At 39.4% G+C, this 19,243-nt stretch overlaps 1 long non-coding RNA gene across 3 annotated transcripts in view; it reads left to right on the top strand.

The window, feature by feature from the left end:
* The first annotated feature begins 1,217 nt into the window (after positions 1 to 1,217).
* The window catches only part of LOC124064540, a 56,236-nt gene continuing 38,210 nt past the window's right edge, over positions 1,218 to 19,243 (top strand). For 2 of the 3 annotated variants that reach the window (XR_006844283.1, XR_006844281.1), the window contains exons 1-2: positions 1,218 to 1,698; positions 2,852 to 3,034. This is a non-coding gene — a long non-coding RNA (uncharacterized LOC124064540). Of the gene's footprint in view, positions 1,699 to 2,851; positions 3,035 to 3,410; positions 8,135 to 19,243 lie in introns of those variants that run through there. The other variant, XR_006844282.1, reaches the window with a different exon arrangement.

The raw sequence follows: 19,243 nt of genomic DNA, 5'->3' as shown, positions 1-19,243 counted from the left end.
AGAGAGAGAGGAGAGTGGACCAAAGAGAGCGAGAGAAAGAGGCGGTTGGTTTGAAGGTTGCAGAGCATGAAGCGTAGGGAGATCCGGCGGGCAGGCGAGCTTGTGACATGAGTGGTTATGGCGGATAGCCCACACCTTGTGCATTTGCCAGGCTCTTTTAGTCCTGATTTTATACTTTTCATTTTTTAATTTTAATTTTCATTATATTATGGTCATCATAGACAATAGACAGTGAGTCCAAAAGGTTTGAAAATATGAAAATATTAAACAATTTAGCTGAAAAACTAAAACAAAAAATAACTTCTCAGTAGCACATGGAGGACTAAATCACATGTTAGTCACTGTCAGCTTTGTCTAAGAGTACCACTGTCAAGAAGTAACACTTATTCAGGTACGTCTGTAGTTTTTAGGTGCTTTACTTTTATTCCATTTTATGCTCCTCTATAGCCCTACTTCCTTTTCATTGCATCATGGAGAGAAATATTGCACAACTTTTGTAAAACAGTTACAGTTATTTATTGCTTTACAGATTCAGATTCCACACACAAAGCACATGTCATTTTTAAACAAACTACAACAGTGTGTACAGGAGTCTATTAGCTTCACGCTGTCTACATGGAAATGTTGCTTCATGTTAAAGCATTAATGGCAGAAATGTAATGTTGTGAAAGGGGTCATTTTGCATAATGAGTAGGATTACAATTTCTCTTCATATATTTATGTATGCTTTTGTAATTTTGCTTCAATAAAATTTGTATGCATTTTTACATTGTGTTATGCTTATTACTACTTTTACTTCTTTAATTCACATTATTTAGAATACGCCTGCTAACAAGTCATTTATTCTATCAAACTGTAGAATTATTTTTGACTTTTTCAAAATATATCTGGAAGGCTGAAAGCACCTGACTTGTTGTGTTTTTTTGTTATTCACATTTAACCTACTAGAAAATTTAGGCTGTAGCAAAGGGTTAATCTTTTTTTGAACTTCTTTATAAATTAGGTCAAAAGATAAGGAATGCTGTGCTTGTGAGCAGGTAAGGCTGACTTAACCGTAGAACTTGAGAGGAAGTGAGGAAGGAGTCCACATAGAAGGACTCTACTCAGCAACCTAAAAATTAAAAACAATAAGTCACATAAGCCAATCACGGGGCGCGTATTTTTCACTCAACGTCCTAATTCTGCCCAATGATGAGCTCTGGGGGGCGGGGGAAGCCTTGACGCACTGAGGCTCGTGATTGACGCAAGCCTTGTTACTAAATTTAGCACCTGTCGAGGCAGAGTGAGATAGCAGAGAGACCATTCATTGTGCCGGGGCGGGCCCGACTATTTTGGCGTTGTGATTGTGATCCAGCCAAGCCAAATATAGTCGTAGACAGGTATTTTTAGCCGTAAAGCGCGTCCCCGTTTTCACTCGGCAAAGGCGAACTGGGCCAAACAGTTTGAAATGAACCACGGCTCCGAAATCCGCACACTCAGTGTTAACATGCTATTCACTAGGAGATAGTTTTACAGTCAGCTGACATTTTGCCGACTTGCCCAAAGAGAAAGAGCAGTAAGGGGCTGTCGAGAGTAAATCTCGCTGCCATAGTTTCCCTCTACACCCGGGCACAAGTTTGGTTGGAGAAGCGGGGAATGAAAACTCCACTAATCCGAAGATAAATAGCCCTCGGTTCGTCAAAGAGAAACATACAGCAGGTTTGTGAATGTGAAAGCTTTCAGCGTAGCACCGCAGCCCTGCTTGCGTTAGCCGAGCACAGACTTGGAGCTGAGAAGTCCGGTCGAGGGAAAAGCCCTGAACTCAGCCTCCACCGCTGCTACAAGGCACATTAGAACAACCAGGGCGCAAAGTTTTAGTAGGCTGGAAGTATTTTAATAATGAAAAAAAAAAATCAACATGGTGAAAGGGGAGTGAGAAAAACACACTAATTATAAGCTAATGTATGTAATGTAATGTCTGCCCTGAGAAATCTCTTCAAACCACACATTTCTGTTTCTCACCCAAAACATTCAATGGCCCAAACTCTCCAACTTCATCAATATCATGTTAAGTATGCAGTGAAATATGCAGGGGATCCAACATTCCAGTCAGGTTTGTTTGCAACATGCCTCAGCAGTGAGTGTAGGTCAACACTGGAACATATGTGATCAGCTGCAGGGCATGCAGATCACGACCTCAGACTATCAGGGACCCCAAAAACCTGGACTGACAGTGCATACATTTATAATTGAATTTTCTATCTTAATTCACTTTTGCATACAATTCACGCTTGTAGAAACTTGTGAGTAGTTGCTGGTGTTGTTTCGTCAATGTGTTGCAGGTGAATGCAGGTTTGCTTGAACGTGCAGGTATATAAGCTTCAGAGTGGATATTCCACCTTCAGTGGATAATCCTGGCATCATCACTTTAATGTTTTGTTTGTGTTTCTGATGTGGTTCTTCTTATTCTCAAGCCACATCAGGACAGTTTACATTTAAATTGGCCAAATTTCGCAAATTTTTGCTTTTTAGGGCAAAACATATCCAAAAGGCATAGATCACAAGTTCTAGATGTTCTGTGCTGTTTTGCCTCTCGTCAGAATTGTAAAGCTTGGGTCATACAAGGAAAGCCATAAATGGATCATTTGTTTTATAGATGGGGCTTTCATAATTGTTGTATTATACTGAAATATTTCTCTCCCGCGCAAGAGTTAATGAATGTCAATACATTTGTTGTTCCAGTGTCCATAAATCATGAAGGCTAAGCTTTTGTAAATGGATCATTTATCTCATAATTGTCTTTATAACTCATCAGCTTCATTGTCTCCTTGTCTCTGTGTTCCACCTGGTGTCCCTCTCTCTCTCTCTCCAGCTCTTCCCGGCTGGTCAGGGTATCAGCTGCCTCGGCTGTGACCTCACCATGGTGACGTGTAATCCAGATTAACCCGCTCTCTTATTCCGCCAGACATGGAAGTGATTAGAGCTTATGACCGTGTCCTTTTAATAGAATTGGACGTGTGGGTAATCAACTGTGTCCACCAGTGCTGCGTGTCAGGTGACGACTCACTCACACACACACATACACAAACAAACACACAAAGCTGCATTGATTTGCACTAATTTCCTCAAAGACTTCAACACAACCCTTAATCATAACATGACATGTTTTATCCCAAACTTAACCTCAAATTACTTTTAACCAAAAACAAGTTATTAATCTAAAGTGTCCTTGAGAGGTGAGCCCGTCCCCTTAAGATGAGTGTGATATTTGAACCCTTTTATGTGCATATCCAAATATTGTCCCTGGGGAAAATGTCCAACTTAGATTTTTCTGCATGATGTTCCCTATCAGTACATTTCGTTGCGCTTAACGACTCTGCTCTCCAGTTTTACTTCACAACGGTTGAACATAGACTCTGTGGCTTTTTCAGGAACTGGTGCTGTCTGATCAGCTGGTCCTGAAGTGAGAAAGAATAAATTCCTCAAATGTAAAAGGTATCTTAACAAAACAAAGTGCCTTACTGGAAGAGCATCCACTGGAAGCCACATGCCCAAGTGTTGTGTTTGAACAGAGTGTACGTCTCTGAACAAGCAGCTCCTTTTTAATTGGAAAGGCCATATTTCTTCATACAGGCTGGTGAAACAGGGAAAAAGTGTGTATAGTTTTGCTAAAGAATATTATCAGTCCACAAGTTAAAAATTATGAATTTTTATTCTGAAACACTGTATTCCCTGTACCAAACATCCTGGTCCTCGTACTCACTGCCATTCATGCAATATTCTTTTTATTCTGCTACTTCTGCTACTCTTCTACCACACACTTTTATAAACAAGAAAAGGGAACGGTCAAAAGTTGCTGAATATAAGTTCAATCCTTTCCATATTCTTTCTGAAATTTGCTTTTGCTTTTTTGCTTACTTGCTTGGTCCTTACTGACCAAAGGTGGCCAACGACGAGTGAATGTTGGTATCACATTTTCCATCAGGCAAATTGAATTTTCCAAATCAAATAAATTCTCGTGTTTTGTCCTTCTTTTGTTGCTTCCTGCCTCTAAAACTAATTATTCAGCAATAAAGAAAAACACTTGACAGTTTGAGTATCTGCTGCCTCTGTACTGAACTGTTAAACCGCCGCAGGCTTGTTTGTGTTGTCAGATTTATGACAGAGGAAATTAGATCCTCTGCGTAAAAAGTGCTTTGCTGCTTGTCAAATTTGTTAGCACGGCAGTCGTAGTATGTGGTGGTCCAGCATGTTTAGGCGTCCTGTACACAGCTGCTGACTATACGGTGGGCATATTGCACTGAGACACTCTGGTTTGTCACAAAGCAGAAGTGAAAAGTGATTGTGTCAGTTTGAATGAGCTCTCTATGTCTACGGCCAAGGCACCAGCACTCAGTGCTCTGGTGACACTGGAGAAAGAGGAAAGCAGAGAAAGAGAGAAACAGAGGAAAGCTTTTATCTTCGTGTCACTAAATCTGCTCCAACTGTACGTCAGAGTGCAGGCGAGGACGGGAAGGACGGGGGTGTGGGGGAGAAGACTGCTGGCGCAAAGGCACAGTGCTCAATGGTGGCTTTCTTCCCTTTCTGCGGACACACACACACACACATGCAGACAGCACACACAAACACACACACACAGGCGCACCATGGGGATTCCCCACGGGAGTACCCAAGTGAAGTAATACAACCCATCGCTGCCTTATCACACCAGTGCCCAAAGACAGGAGAGAGGAGTGTAGAGAGGTGTCTCCATGAACCACGGCACAGGAGGGCTACTGTATATCACTTAGGGATTGTGGACCATTATCTGATGTTATCGTGGTGTGTTTTTACAGTTTTTTTTTTTTTTTAAATGTGTGTGTGCTTGCCTCTCAACAGAGGGAGAGAAGGGTAATGTGCTGCAACTTGTGCATAGTGTTCTGTGTTTTCCCTTACTTGTTTGCATTGGAGCTTTATCATCCTCTCTTATTATGACCCTGCAATGAAATTTAACAGCATGATTCACTGCTTTGTGTAAATTTCGGATGGTGTGTGTATGCAAAGCCCTGTTTGTTTTCTCTTTATTTGTACGTGTTCTGTTGTGCATGTGTTCATGTGTACAAGTATATTTGTATGTATGTACAGCAGTGTCAGTTCTACAAGACCTCTGGACTGCAGCTATGCATTTGCGTCTTTAAGGATAGGACACTGGTGTAATGGTTAAGCAAGCAAGGAAATGTTGTGTGATGCGTGAGCGGGATGATTTGCATGCTTATAAAGAAATGTATAGCTTAGAGTCTGTGCATTTCTGCTGTCAAGCCCACATCAGGTTGTCTGAAGGTGTGAGTCAAGGGTCACAGAGAAGGAGGCTTGTTCTGACAGGTTGACGAGCTCAACGGGTTCAGTGTCCTCATGTCTCCTTACATCAGTCCAGAAAGCTTTCTTAGAGCACATATATACAGTCCTCACTAAGCTCCATATGAAAAGAACAGTTTACACACACACACATACTTGTGAGAAGCAGGTGCGTGTCAGGCAGGATCCAGCATGCAACAACACATGACACTGCGCACTATTTCATACCTCCCTCAGTAGCTGATTTTTCTCACCCATGCCAGCCTCCAGTAGGAATCTCCAGTGTTTGACCTTGAACCACATTGTACAAAATATAAAAAATAATTGTCCCACTTATTATGTTAATAAGTGCATTAAGGGGTAAGAGGTGGAAAAGAAACTTTGTATTGCCATTGCCAGGTTTTGTGATATAAAGCTACTAATCGCTGTAACTGGCTCGACTACTTTATAATAACTATTATTGTGAGTATTGAAAGTTGGTCTACACCCTTTAAGCCTGGGTATGCTGGCAGACAAGGCAGATATTTCCCATTATTCGCCAGTCTGCAGTTATGTGCTGGGGCGGAGCAGTTGCCGGTCACAGAATGCAGACGGTATTCAACCACATGCGTAACAGTAGTCATTTCGTGTTTAATGAGCCACTGCAGCCACAGTAGATCAGTAAATTAAAACAGGATTTGTATTGTGTTGCTTGGAGTGTTGAAGAATGGGCTTATCAGTTATGCCAGTTACACACAGATCAAACAGGCTCTGAACAACACGGATCCCATGTGCACAATGTGCAACTGTTGAAAGGTGTCTTATTCACACCCCGGTGTGAGTGACAGAGCAGCTCTACAGAGGATCAGTCTCCCGCTACTCAGAAATATGTTTGGCTTGTTGTTCCTTCACTTGGAGGTTGCGCAACTTCCTATCTGCAGAGTTTAACACTAGAATGCATGAAGGTTTCTCTGTGCACACTTTAAATTTGAGTTTAAGACGTGTACATATGGGCACGATTTTGGGACATGTTAACTAGTTTGGAAGCCCATCGTGTTCCACTTTGCAGCTTGCAGGTGGGTGGTACGTTGTGTCCAGCAGTTAAATCTATGAAATAAAAAATTTCTTGCCTATTCAGAGTTTTCAATCATGGAAAAGGAGCAAATGTAAAGTTTTTAAAAATGAAATATAACTTTTCTGAGGGAAAAAAAAACATATCAGAGCCAAAGAGATTGTTTATATATTTCTTAAAACATGTCTGAATTTTAATTTTAAACCTATAATACTCATTGTTTACACCATATGAGCTTAACTTCGTGTGCCATATGCAGTAGTTTGCAGGTTGCAAAAAGAAGGTCACATAAAATGCCCTGAAGACATTGAACCCAGTGGTATTTTGACATTAGGAAATGTTGGTATTGGGCAACGGCATCAGATAAAACATTGTCAGAGCACATCGTTTTTTGACTCTTGATCTTAATTCTGTCTTGTTTTAAATTATGATTCAGAGACTGTGATCACTTACGTCATCTTGTAATAAAAGAAAAAAAAAAGAAAGCCTGTCAATCAGTAACTGTGGACCTGCCAATCAGAAGCCCAGCTGCTGACCTGTTATGTAAGTTGACTGGAAACAACAAATTGTGTCACTACTGTAGGTATTAACTTTACAACTTAACTGCTGGTGAATTTAAGTGTGTGTGGGTGTAATTTGTAAGACAGTATGTGTGGAAATATGTGAACAGTGGGTGTATGAGTCACCTTCATGTAGGCGTTTGTTTAAAGGCCATTTTCTAGGAGATGTCAGAAACAGGAACATGCATTAGTGTATGTGTGTGTGCATATAACGTGTGCTGTTTTGTCGTTTGACGTTAAACCTTTCAGGATTCCCCCTCTTAATGTGACAACAAACAAACACAATGTCCTCATGGCTAAGACGCAGTCCGTGTCCACTTGTGTGGCTGATGATGTTAACCAAATATTTTGCATGCAGTTTAAAATAAACTTAATATGAAACGTGCCGGTGAGGGAACTATACAGACGAGCTTGGGAATTTTGGTTGCAGGTGAAAATGTGCGTATGTATTTGTGGATTAATTTCAGTGTATTTGTGCTCGTGTGAGAAACAGTTGCCCTTTTCTTATTCTCATATGGGCCCTGCTTTGGGGAGACACAAGTGCCATCAGGCTGAATGCCTTACACGCCTCGATTAGTTTCACCTCCGCTCGTGCCACTCCCACACCTTCAGTCCAGGTATCTGCCTGACAACTTGTAATTGTAGTTTGGGCTTACTTGTTATAAAGAAGTGATGACATTTTGGTAGCTGAGTCAGTGTCTTTGTCGCCCTTCAGATATTCAACACTTGAGCAGAATGTGTGTGTGTATCCTGTGATTTTTACTCAGCGTATGTGGTCTAAATATGTGCTCGGAGATTGACGCTGTGCTGTGGCACTGTCATATCACTATGGGTCACACACGCTGACCACATGGGCATGTGCACGGGCAGACAAGCACACACACACACACACACACATGCACACACACCCACTCACACTTACAGATAAACAAGCGGTTGCATTTCTGCATGAGTCACAGTCGTGGGCAGAGGTGGAAAGTTTCCTTGTTTGGGCTATCCCCCCCTGCTGACACTTCTGATACTTTTTGAAGTATCCGATGTGTATCTAATCACAAGTCAATTTGCAGTGGACAGTGGGTTCAGCTCATACCTGCTCAGATTACAGACGTGCACACTTTTGCTTTCCATCTCTTTCTATATGCTCACTGACAGAAAAACATACATACAAAGCACATGTTGTCACACACACTCCATTATTTCCTAATTCATTATTTAAGTTGCTCTATTTACCTTTTGTACAAATATTCCTGCTGACAAGATGTGATTTCATGTCATGTCATGTATACTTTTGTACATGTGTCCTGTCCTGTGTCTTTAGTGTTGCTCCATGATAGGTCTTACTCATCGCAGACATTTTGACTTGTCACAGTTGGAAAAGTACAGGTGTTACTAATATCATTAACAATTGCTTCATCCTGTTCAAATATACGAGAAAGCATGACGGTATGACAGTGAGTCATTGTGCACAATACCAGCAGCATGAAACTGAAGCATGCATCATTTATTTTATTATTTAAAGGGCTTTTCCTACCGTGACATACCACGGCTTCTTTTATGAAAAGGTCTAATTGTGTGTTTATTTTAAATGTCACCCTATGATCTTTATCTTTAGGCTAACTCTGGTGCAATATATTAAACATAATAAATATAATATATAATATAATAAAAAATAGAGCTGCAACAATTAGTTGACTAACTGGTTAATTAAACAATTAAATTAATTAAACAAGCAATTGAACAAGATCACTTTTGTCTCTGAGAAGTTGTAATGAGAAGGGATTTTTACTACTTTTTGACATGTCATGGACTAAATGATTTACTGAAGCAGTAGTTGGCAGATTAATTTATATTTAAAGCAATTATTAGCTGTAGCCCATCGTTTTAATTTTTGGGGAAATGAAAATGTTCACTGATGTGCAAAATAAAAGAGAAAATACAGGCTCTTCCGCACCGTTGCCACCCATGAGGTGCACCTGAGCAAGGCCCTGGCTGCTCCTGTGTAGTTACTCGGTGGCCATCACATCGGACCGGTTGTACTGGGCCGCTGCCAGGAGTAAAAATGCGCAGCTGTATGATGTTACAGGGCGTTTCTGAAAAGACTTGACCTCAGTGAACTTCTATGACTAAAAAAAAAATTTTTGCAGTTTATACCACCGAAATGATCTGGACTGCTGCGTCACATCATCACAGTAAATGAATTATCAGCTTTAAAAGCTCACAGCTGATTGACGTTTTACTAGAAATCTTTGGTTCAGACTTTGGTGATTATTTCTTTTTCAAATATGGGGTTATAAAGACTTTTATTGAAAGCTTTATTAATTTATATGTCAATTATAACACCATGGGGTAAGAAATACTAACAGCACTTTCAGCCAAGATTTCATTCACTCTTCTGCTCACAGCGTATGAATGAAAAGCTTGGAAAGCTGTGCATAACGTCTATTGTTAATGAGACATAATAAGTTTATGCTTCACAAACTTCAGATACTTGCAGCTTAGCTTTGAGGGAACAGCAAATGTTCTTTTAGGGAGGAACTTGTCTAATCATGTCTCTGCCTGAAGCTGTCTGTGAGTGCGCACATGTGTGTATTAGTGCGTAGATGCTTGCATGTACATGTACTGTAAAAGTTTATCTTTTTCTGCAGTTGACTCATTACGTGTGATCATTTGTCGAAACCCCATTACCCTTTGATATTTTGTATGGTGTGGGTGTATGGGATTAAAATAATTTTTCTATGCAGTGTCACATTTTTAACTGTTAACACATAAAGCTTTATTAAAGTTCAAAGATGACTGACTGACCTTTGGAGATCTGCAGGCAGCTTCTAGCATTGAGTGCAAATGTGCAAACACTTTCCAAAGTGATGAAGTTACAGGATACTTATCAGGTTTGTAGGTGACTTGAAAGTTTTTCAGGGTGCATTTGTTCCTTATTATTTTGGTTCCAGACAATAATTGAGTCAAAATCAGAATAAAATGATACTTTACAAATATGATTCGGTTATGCACATTTGAACACTGCAGGACATTCTGGTAAAAAGAAAAAATGTCTGCTTTAAATTTGTTCAAACTAATCACAATCACATGACTTTATTAAGTGTTTCCTCATTTGACAATGTGAAACGTTTGTCAGTCAGTCAAAACCTGAAACCAAACAGCAGTTTCACTTCTTATTTGGGTAAAATCTTGAGAGCTGTTGATCTTTCAGGTTTTCAAGATGAAAGCACAAGAGTAATATTTACTGTAGGTACCAGAATATTTTTTTTCCAAATATTTTTAGTGAGAAAAATGCAATATAATACATCCAGTCACAGAACTACAATTTACCTTTTCCCTCCTTTTTATTTATTTTTTTTTAACATATATGCATAGGTCACATATACACACATAAAAATGAAAATAACTAAAAAAGAAAAACAAAACTAAAACACACTAGAATTTAGAAGAAAATAATTAAATTAAATTACAGAGTACCATGTAATAAACAATGAACAAACCCCCCACTCAGCTCATCACGACCAACACACATATCACTGGTTATTTATGCAATACAAAAGGTATAACAATAATAAAAGGCACACATTCAATCGGGTAGTACCTCTAAATTAGTGAAATAGGAAATAAAGCGTTGCCGTTTGTGGAAAAATTTTACTCTATATCCTCTCAATGTGTATTTAATTTTAGTCTTAAAAAAACATGTTTTCTTTGAGCAACCAGGAGATAGATGGATATTTAGCAGACTTCCAGTGCAACAATAAGGAACGTCTTGCTAGTAAGGATGTGAAAGCTATAATGTCCTTTTGTATGGAGTTAGGTTCAAGTACAAGTGAGGGGTCAGGAATCCCAAATACAGCAATCAGAGGGCAAGGTTGGAGATTTACCCCAAGAACAGTGGACATAATAGTAAAACAACCCACCCAGAAACTTTTCAGGTTTGGACAAAAAACAAACAAAAGAAAAAACAACGTGGCTAAGGAGAGCCTTGGCATTTATCACATTTGTCTTCCACTTCCAGATACAGTTCAGATAGTCTAGACTTACAGAAATATGCCCTGTACAAGACCTTAAATTGAGCAAGTCCAAGACGAGCACAAAAGGTGGTAGATCGTATCCTCTCTAAGGCTTGTTCCCAGGACTCCTCATGTATTTGTATTCCCAGTTCCCTTTCCCATGTACACTTAAGTTTAGCATTTGAGTGGTTGCTAAAAGCGAAGATAATGTCATACAGCTTTGAAATGATTCCTCTGTGATGATAAACAAATTAAAGCATGGTTTCCCACCGCTGCTCTGGAGGTAGAGAGGGGAATGTGCCACAAAATTGCGAGTTTGAAGATAATGAAACAGATGAGTAACAGGGAGGGTGTAGCAAGATGACAAATCGGCAAAACAATCAAAGGCACCATTTACATATAAATATTTGAATTTTGTAATATCCTCGTCATACCACACTGAAAATATCGAGTTCGACAGCGATGGAGGAAATAAATGGTTGTTATTATGCACCAGAATATTTAAGTTCTGTGGTTGACCCATGCTTGAAGTTGTTTAGCTGTCTTCGCAAAAATATGTACAAATGCAGAATGCAACAGGATAAACTTTATCCATGCAACGTATCCTGAGGGATGTAATACACATGTGATCAATACACAAGCACATGCATAAACGGATGATTTTACTGGCTTATTTTAATATGGTATTATAATGGTAATAAAAATGTGTTTTCTCATCTTGCTTTATGACTGTACAAGCTAAGAGTTTAGTTTATTTGTTTGCATAGTTAAAACATGCTAAAATACATAAAATAGCAAGACTAAATGGATATGTGCAGGTTAAGAACCAAGCAAAAAGGCTATAAATTCTAACATGGAATCCAAAAAATCAAGAGTAATCATAGACATTAGACAACTAAGAATAGAAATGATGGGAAAAAATGCAAAAAAAAGGGAATGCACAATAAAAAAATGTTGAAAAAAATGAAATATATCTATGTCTTTTATGAATTAGTTTCTAATGACTTAGATGTAATATCTTTTCATTAAATATATGGTACATCTACCTCCAGTAGGTTTGACAAACTGTTCACTTGGTTAACGACTGACCTTGAATAACCTTAAGCAGTCACCCTCATTACTGCTGGCCACGTCACCAACGGCAACAAGAATCTTCTCACAGCTTTCAAACCATTTCATACCTTATTCTCTTTCTTCTTCGTTCTTCTTGGTGGTTTTAACTTAAAGTCAGAGTGCGCCGGCGTGATAACGGCGGCACCTCACTTGTGAATAATATCTCGCTACGAGTTGCACAAGAGACATTTTGTTATTTGAGTTGTCTTCCCCTCATCTTTGACCTTTTCTTTTAAAAAGTTCACCTCCTATGAATCACTGAATCTCAACTCTGACATTTAAATTTCACCTCCTTCTCACGAATGAAACCCGGTGCTCAACAATTACCTGGGTACGGGAATCTAACATATACAGCATGGCATATCATGGCTGCTGCGTGGGCACCAATTAACAATAAACTCAAACCACCCTGGAGTGCTATTGTGATATTCCCAGAAGTCCTTGGTGCACAGTGAGAGGCACTCCCAGAAGTTTCCATAAGAGTTCCTCCAGTGAGAGTGGAACATTAGGACTATCCTCCTGATGTTCGGCCAGCTGCATACCTGAAAAGCAAGTATTTACGCATGCCGCTCCCCATGACTGGAAGTGCTGACTTGTTGTGTGGGAGTGCAGTGCCCAAAAATGCTGACATAATTTTCTGCTGATGCAAGATGTTCAGAGGGAGTTCCAGCGTCATGTGTAATTTTCTGGAATATTGGAATTCCGAAATCTGTTTTATTGTAAATATGCCTACACCCAAAGCCCACTCATTGTGTAATAACAGCCTAGTGAAGTTAGAAAAGACCTTTCTAAATAATTTGAAGATTCTCTTCTGCTACGCACTCAGATGACCACATAATAGAGCAACGGCCACACTGGAGGTTTTTGAAGCTCAAAATTCTTCCAAGCGTGAGACTGCCAAGATCCTGCTTTCACTGATCAGAACTGTGATACACAGATAATGATCTGCTTCTAGATAGGTCACGATTTAGATCCTGAGATGCACTGCTTAAAGTGTGACAGATACAGTGAAATTAAGCTACCAGGCGGCATAATCCAATTTCTAAAAGGCAAATGACACAAGAGCTCAGTGAAGGGATGCCCATATGATCATTAGCAGCTGAGAAAGTCAATGTTTTTTTTCTTAAATGCAGTAGTATTAACATTTTTCACCATTAAATGTAAAATTAATTCTATTATACAGTGCCAGCATTATTTTTTCAAACACAGAAAGCATCTTTCAGACCCACAGAAGATATTACAAAGCATTAAGTGTTCCTCCTGGTGATTATGAAATTGGTGGATTTCCCCTTTACTAGTAGACTTGATACCTTTATTTAAAAATATGTAAATTGCACCATGTAGTTTAGTTTGAAAAGCCATTCGTGTTTAGAAAAGTTTAAAACTGTATTTCTTTAAGTTTGGGCAGAAATTGTGCTTTATGTGCCAAAAGTACCAAACTGTCCTTTTGCGGGCTGTATTACAAGCGTGATGTAAATTCACCCAGTGCGTTGATCTGTTTATTGTGAAATATTTGTGATTGAGTGCTATTGATCCTGTGGTGATTAGTAGGAGTGACCATCAGGCAGGTTTAGCTTTGTCACTGGGACGAAGGAAGCAGCACTTCTCCCCTCCCTTTCTGTTGAATAATCTGCTTACTCACCGGATGTGATTCACCTAACTAACTTTGTTAGAAAGAGGGTTCTGTTGTCTAAATGTTTGGTCAGTAATGTTGTGTAATGTTTGGAAAGTTGTGTGCTTGTGAGATAAATAACTTCATTTGAGCCATGGTCTGGCTGGCTGCTATGCTGCTTTGAAATCCTCATCCAATAAGTAGCTGAAGGGTCATTAGAAGAGGACAGATATTTTTGCACACACAGAATGACGTTATTGTAATGGATTGTATCGTGACTGCAGAGAACACACAATTCTGACTGACTGGAGACTGCGTTTGGCTCCAGCGTAGTAGCCTTCATTACTGTAAAACTCATAGTTTGAGGCCTGCTTGTTTCAGCTGTTACAGGCCACAACTGCTCCTTCACATTTTCACAGTTAAGGGACATCTGTTCCAAGATTGACAAAGTTTCTCTTCATTTAAATCACATAGTGCTCTGAAGAAAACCATAATTACTGTATTTTCCTTATTTATAATAATTTCCTTAATTTATACTTGAACTGAGTCTTAAGATTGTTTTCCATGGTGTGCTTACATATGATAAATAACTACCTTTAAGTGGTTTGTACTTAAATCTTACATAAGATCAAAGTTGAACAGGAACACATTTTGTACGAGGCCCGAGGCTTTTATTCACCTCATATGCAGAGGGAAGATGACCTTTACTGGAAGCAGTCTTATATTAGAGACAGGCCTTTATTTCTAATGTCCTCTGTTTGATAAGTGTATTTGGTCCTATTTTCGTATGAAACCTCGGTGTCTCCTAATCTGGTCCCACTTTTCTTGTTAAATTTTGTTACTGCATTGTGCTTTTAATACTACAAAATTTAGATTGGCATGAACATGAACACACATACCTGAACACACGTACGCCAAAAGTAACTGAAATGCAACATTAACACTTAAGATGAGTGTGAGCTTTGCATTGTGTGTATCCTGGAGGCCTAGTTAACATAATCAGTACATTTTGTTCCTTATAAAACATTTGCCAAGCTGTTTTTTTTAAAAAAAATACTTGCTTTACTTTTTAACTTAACTATTTTTTCTCTGTCAGACCTTTTATTGGAATATTTTTCTGCCTTCCTACTTTTCATTGGAGTTGTTTCATGGCTATTTCAGGTGATAAACTAATGTGGAGATATGAGCAAAAAGGGGAACATACTTATCAAAACATTGCTCCACAGCACCAAAAGTGGTCAAATACTCCCCAGGATAGCTTTAATTAACTTTATATATGTGTATTTTGTGTGAACATGCTCTTACAATCTCTCAGACAGTTTCCAGTCCAGACTCAGGTCAACTGCAGGACATGACCTCAGAGTCACACATTTGGCCAATGCCAACAGTCCCCCCCCTCCTCATCCTCCTTCCAACACTGTCTCTGCTCCACTCACCTCTTCTTATACTACTTTGTTCTCTCTTGCTGTCTCCGGGTGCACTCACCACTCTCCGTTGCCCTCTTTATATAGTCATCACTCAGTCCTTCCTCTGCTCTGTCTTTCCCCTTTCCTCCTCTTCTTTCCTTCCTTGTGTTCTTTTACTCCATGAGGGGGAACTTCCACTGCAACTTCTATCCAGGAACAGACTTCCACTGTGGAAACACAGCTAAATATCACTGCCCTGGTTCACTTTCCACACCAGGCAGAGGAGGGGGAGCAGGGCTTCATGTCACACTGCATCCACGCACACACACACAGACACACATTTCCACAAATACAGTATGGTCACAAGCATGCTGCAATCACATTATTTCTTTTTGTTGTTCCCATAATATAATTACAATTATTTTGTTGTTCCCAAAATAATTTCAAATAGCCCAGCGACACATGCTTTTACAGACATAAAAATCCCTTTTAACCTCACCATCAGTCATTAGCGGCATTCCATTTAAATTACAGCTGAAGATCCAGCGATCGTCTGAAGCGACTGCAACATGCAAAGCAGCGGTCTGTGTCTGTCATTGTGTGCATGTTGTCTTTGATCTATCTCCTGAAAGACAGCTGCTATAATTGGCCACTTATCAGCTGTAGTGGATAGACACGTAGGTAGGGACTTTTGGGAGAACATACACTTGCGCGCGCACACACACACACACACCCAGGAAACACATGAAGAGTCATCATATTCAAAGCGGACGAGAATAGAAACAGAATACATGAGGTAACCACAGTAGCGTAAGCAGTAGCCATTACCTCAGCGATGACCCTGACCAGTAGCCTTCATTGTGTCTGTTTGAATGTGTCTGTGTGTTTGTGTTTGAAGGCATATGGGGCTGTCAAAGATGCTTTTTCCATCGTCAAGATATTCCTTTTCTCCATGAACATATCTGGTCTTTATATAAAGTATGTCTGGGACTTACATAATTCCTGGCGTTTTAAGTTTCTGTGTGTGTGTAATTGGAAAGCTAGTGGAACTGCAATTGTGTGATTGTATGTGAGTGTGTGTATGTGTCCGTGACGCCTTGGAAGGTCTCCTGGCTACGGCTATGGAAATGCTCCACTGGCCCTCTCTGCTCAGTGGGGACAGCGGTAGAGAGGCGGGCGGATGGTTGGATGGATGAATGGGGAGTGGGGGCTCTGATGGTTGGACAGAGAAGTGGAACTGTCAAACTGTGGCACTGCCAGAAAGACAGTGGCAAAATGACAGGGGACAAGCTGTGCTTACTTCAATATTATGTAAACCAGACCTCCTCTGTTTTCACATGACTGCATGGTTTAACTCGATGTGACAGACTTATGTCTAGTCACTGTCACAGTTCATTTTGTTTCTGTGTTTTTTATTTTGTTGCCGTTGCTGCGTGTGCCCAGCGTAACTTGACGCTGTCAAACTTAGTAAAACAAGCGGATCAAACTTCAAATGTCCTTGTTAAAAAGCTACACACTCTGAATGACGAATTTTAGGCACTTTTACAACAACTTAGTCGGTTGTTCCAACATTTTGGTCAAGACTAGAATATTTCAATAGCTATTAGATTGATTTCCTCTTAATAATGTGGACCTTCTTTTTCTTTACAACTATTGAATTGACTGCAATGAAATTTGGTACCATTACTGATGGTACCCAAACCATCAATCCAAAATGACTTTGGTGATCCTCTGACTTGTAATCTTGTGACTTGTATACAGTGAAATATCTCAGTATCTCACTAAAGTGGCACAATATTATGTACAGAAATTTATGGTTCAGTCCAAATATCCTTGAGACGTCGGTGATGACTGACTTGACCTCTTGGTCTGATTGCTTTGAATATTGGTATTGACATTTAGGACCCCCTCAGGATGAATTAAAAATGAATTGTAAAACTTTTGGACATCTGCCTTTTCATTTAGCCCCACTGTCAGACCAAAACTTTAATTCATTCAATACTTTTGTTTCAGTCTTCTTGCAAAGTGAGCAACATTCCCATCAGCTTCAGCTGTATTGTCTTTAGTGCTGCTTAGCAGATGGTAGCATGCTATCGCTAGCTGTTAAACATGTCAGCATATTGTTAACACGTTAACATACTGATGGGAGCATTTAGCTCAAGGTGCTGATTAGCTAAAGTACAACTTCACAGAGCTGTAGACTCTCAGTCCTGTTAATATACAATTCAAAATGGTGGCTGAATTTTTGGTATCACTTGATTTTGGTGGATGGTTTGTGCACAAAAGTAAATCAAGTTGCGTTTGAGTAAACAGTCTGTATTTTGATAATGAACGATGATCAAATAATTGTTTTACTAATCCAATACAGGATCTCATCAATAAATTGTTATTTTGTGAAGCTTAAAATGTTTAGTGCCTTTGTAAATTTTGTTCACCTGCTGTGTATAACATAGAGTGTTAAAAAATGTTTGAAAAATAGCCTTATAGTGAATATATGTATTTTCGTTCTTTTTTCTTAGTTTTCAGTGTGTTTGGTGGTGAGTCATATGACATGGCATGTAAATAAAATAATCAGTGCACTATTTTTAATCCTCTGTCTGATCTTTTGTTTGATGAAGCATGATGACCTTGAAATTGACAATACAGGTGTTAATATATTCACATTTTAGTCTAGTGTACACTGTAAAAAAATTCATACAGGAATCACATGGAATCAACTTATCTCACTAATGTAACATAAATGTACAAGTTTTGTTTATTTCAAGTTAATTAAACTGAAAATATCTTATTTTCAGACCACTTCAGAAGTTCAATCAGCTAATTAGATTAAGTGTCTAAAGAAACATGATAAGCATATTAGCAGACTTCCGTTGTGTGAGAGTGTGTCTTTAATACATTTTAGAATAAGTCGCGGTTGTTTGTTTTCACAATAAAGAAAATACCGTGAACAATGAAAAGAAAAAAGGTATTGAGTTCAGTCTCTGCCCCCTTACATACTCACAATATACTGGGAGCAGTTTCACGTTGTCTTTGTAGGACAGCTGGGACAAAGTAGTTCTGTTAAGAGCAACTTTAGCTGCTCTTTGTGTGAAATTGAATTTGATTTTCTTAAGAAGGAAATCAAATTTGCTGGCAATGATTTCAGTTAGTGTAACTAAGCAGTTGTTGATTCAACTCACTACTTTAAATTTATTGAACATGTCTTCTCAAGTTCAGTTAACTTAGCAATTATTTTCACAAAAAGGAAGATTCAAGGGAAGACTTTGATCTAGCTATTCAACCTAAGGTAAGTTAGATATTCAATGCAGAACTTGAACTTTTAAGTTGAAACAACCCAAAATTATTTATAGTGTATTTCTGTGTGCAGAAGTAGCTTTTTTTTCTGCAGCAAAGGGACTGCCCTTACTTTGCATTATGGGAAGCCCCGTTTGGAGCTGTGTCCTGGTAGGGATTTGCATGCTGGGTGCAGGAAACGTGTCTGATTGAGTGCTCGTGTGCCATTCTTCGTGACTAATATACCTATAGGTTATTACCTGTTAGAGTGTCTGTGCTGTGCCTCTTTGAAGTCCTCATCTTGTGTTTTGTCTTTGTCTCTCACCGTACATGAAGTAGGAATTCATTCTGAAAGTCAGTATGTGTGTGTGTGTGTGTGTGTGTGTGTGTGTGTGTGTGTATATGTGTGTCTTACTTGTAGTGGAAACTCTTTGGGAATCTGTGCCATGGAATGTCCGGGCAGGATTCCCTCTTTTCCCCAGTGGAGCGGACCGTTCACACACACGACTATCTGTGCGCAACATGAACACGTAGCACAGCAAAAGTATGGAAACACATGTCCATTTGTGTGAGCTTAACCTCATCGCACAGTTCATGAGATCTTTGCTTTGGGCAACTCAGTCCAAAATTTTATTTACATAGGGATGTGCTACCAAAGCACTTACACATAAACTGCCTCTGTCTGTCAAATGTGCTTTTTCCTCTTTCGCTCTCTGACTTCTGACTTCTTTGCTCTCACTTTCTCTGACTTTTTCTTCTCTCTTCCTCTTCTCTCCCCTGGAATGCAACTTCAGCTTGACCTTGTGACTCATCTCTCCCACACTGACCACACCAGTGCTGTCTATCCTATACAGACGCAGTGCTGACCCAGACTCATATACAGCACGCGCACACGCGCACACACA

Source organism: Scatophagus argus, chromosome 9, assembly GCF_020382885.2.
Source record: "Scatophagus argus isolate fScaArg1 chromosome 9, fScaArg1.pri, whole genome shotgun sequence".
Lineage (NCBI taxonomy): Eukaryota > Metazoa > Chordata > Actinopteri > Scatophagidae > Scatophagus > Scatophagus argus.
The sequence above is the reverse complement of the archived record's forward strand: the minus strand, read 5'-3'. Positions and strand labels throughout refer to the sequence as shown.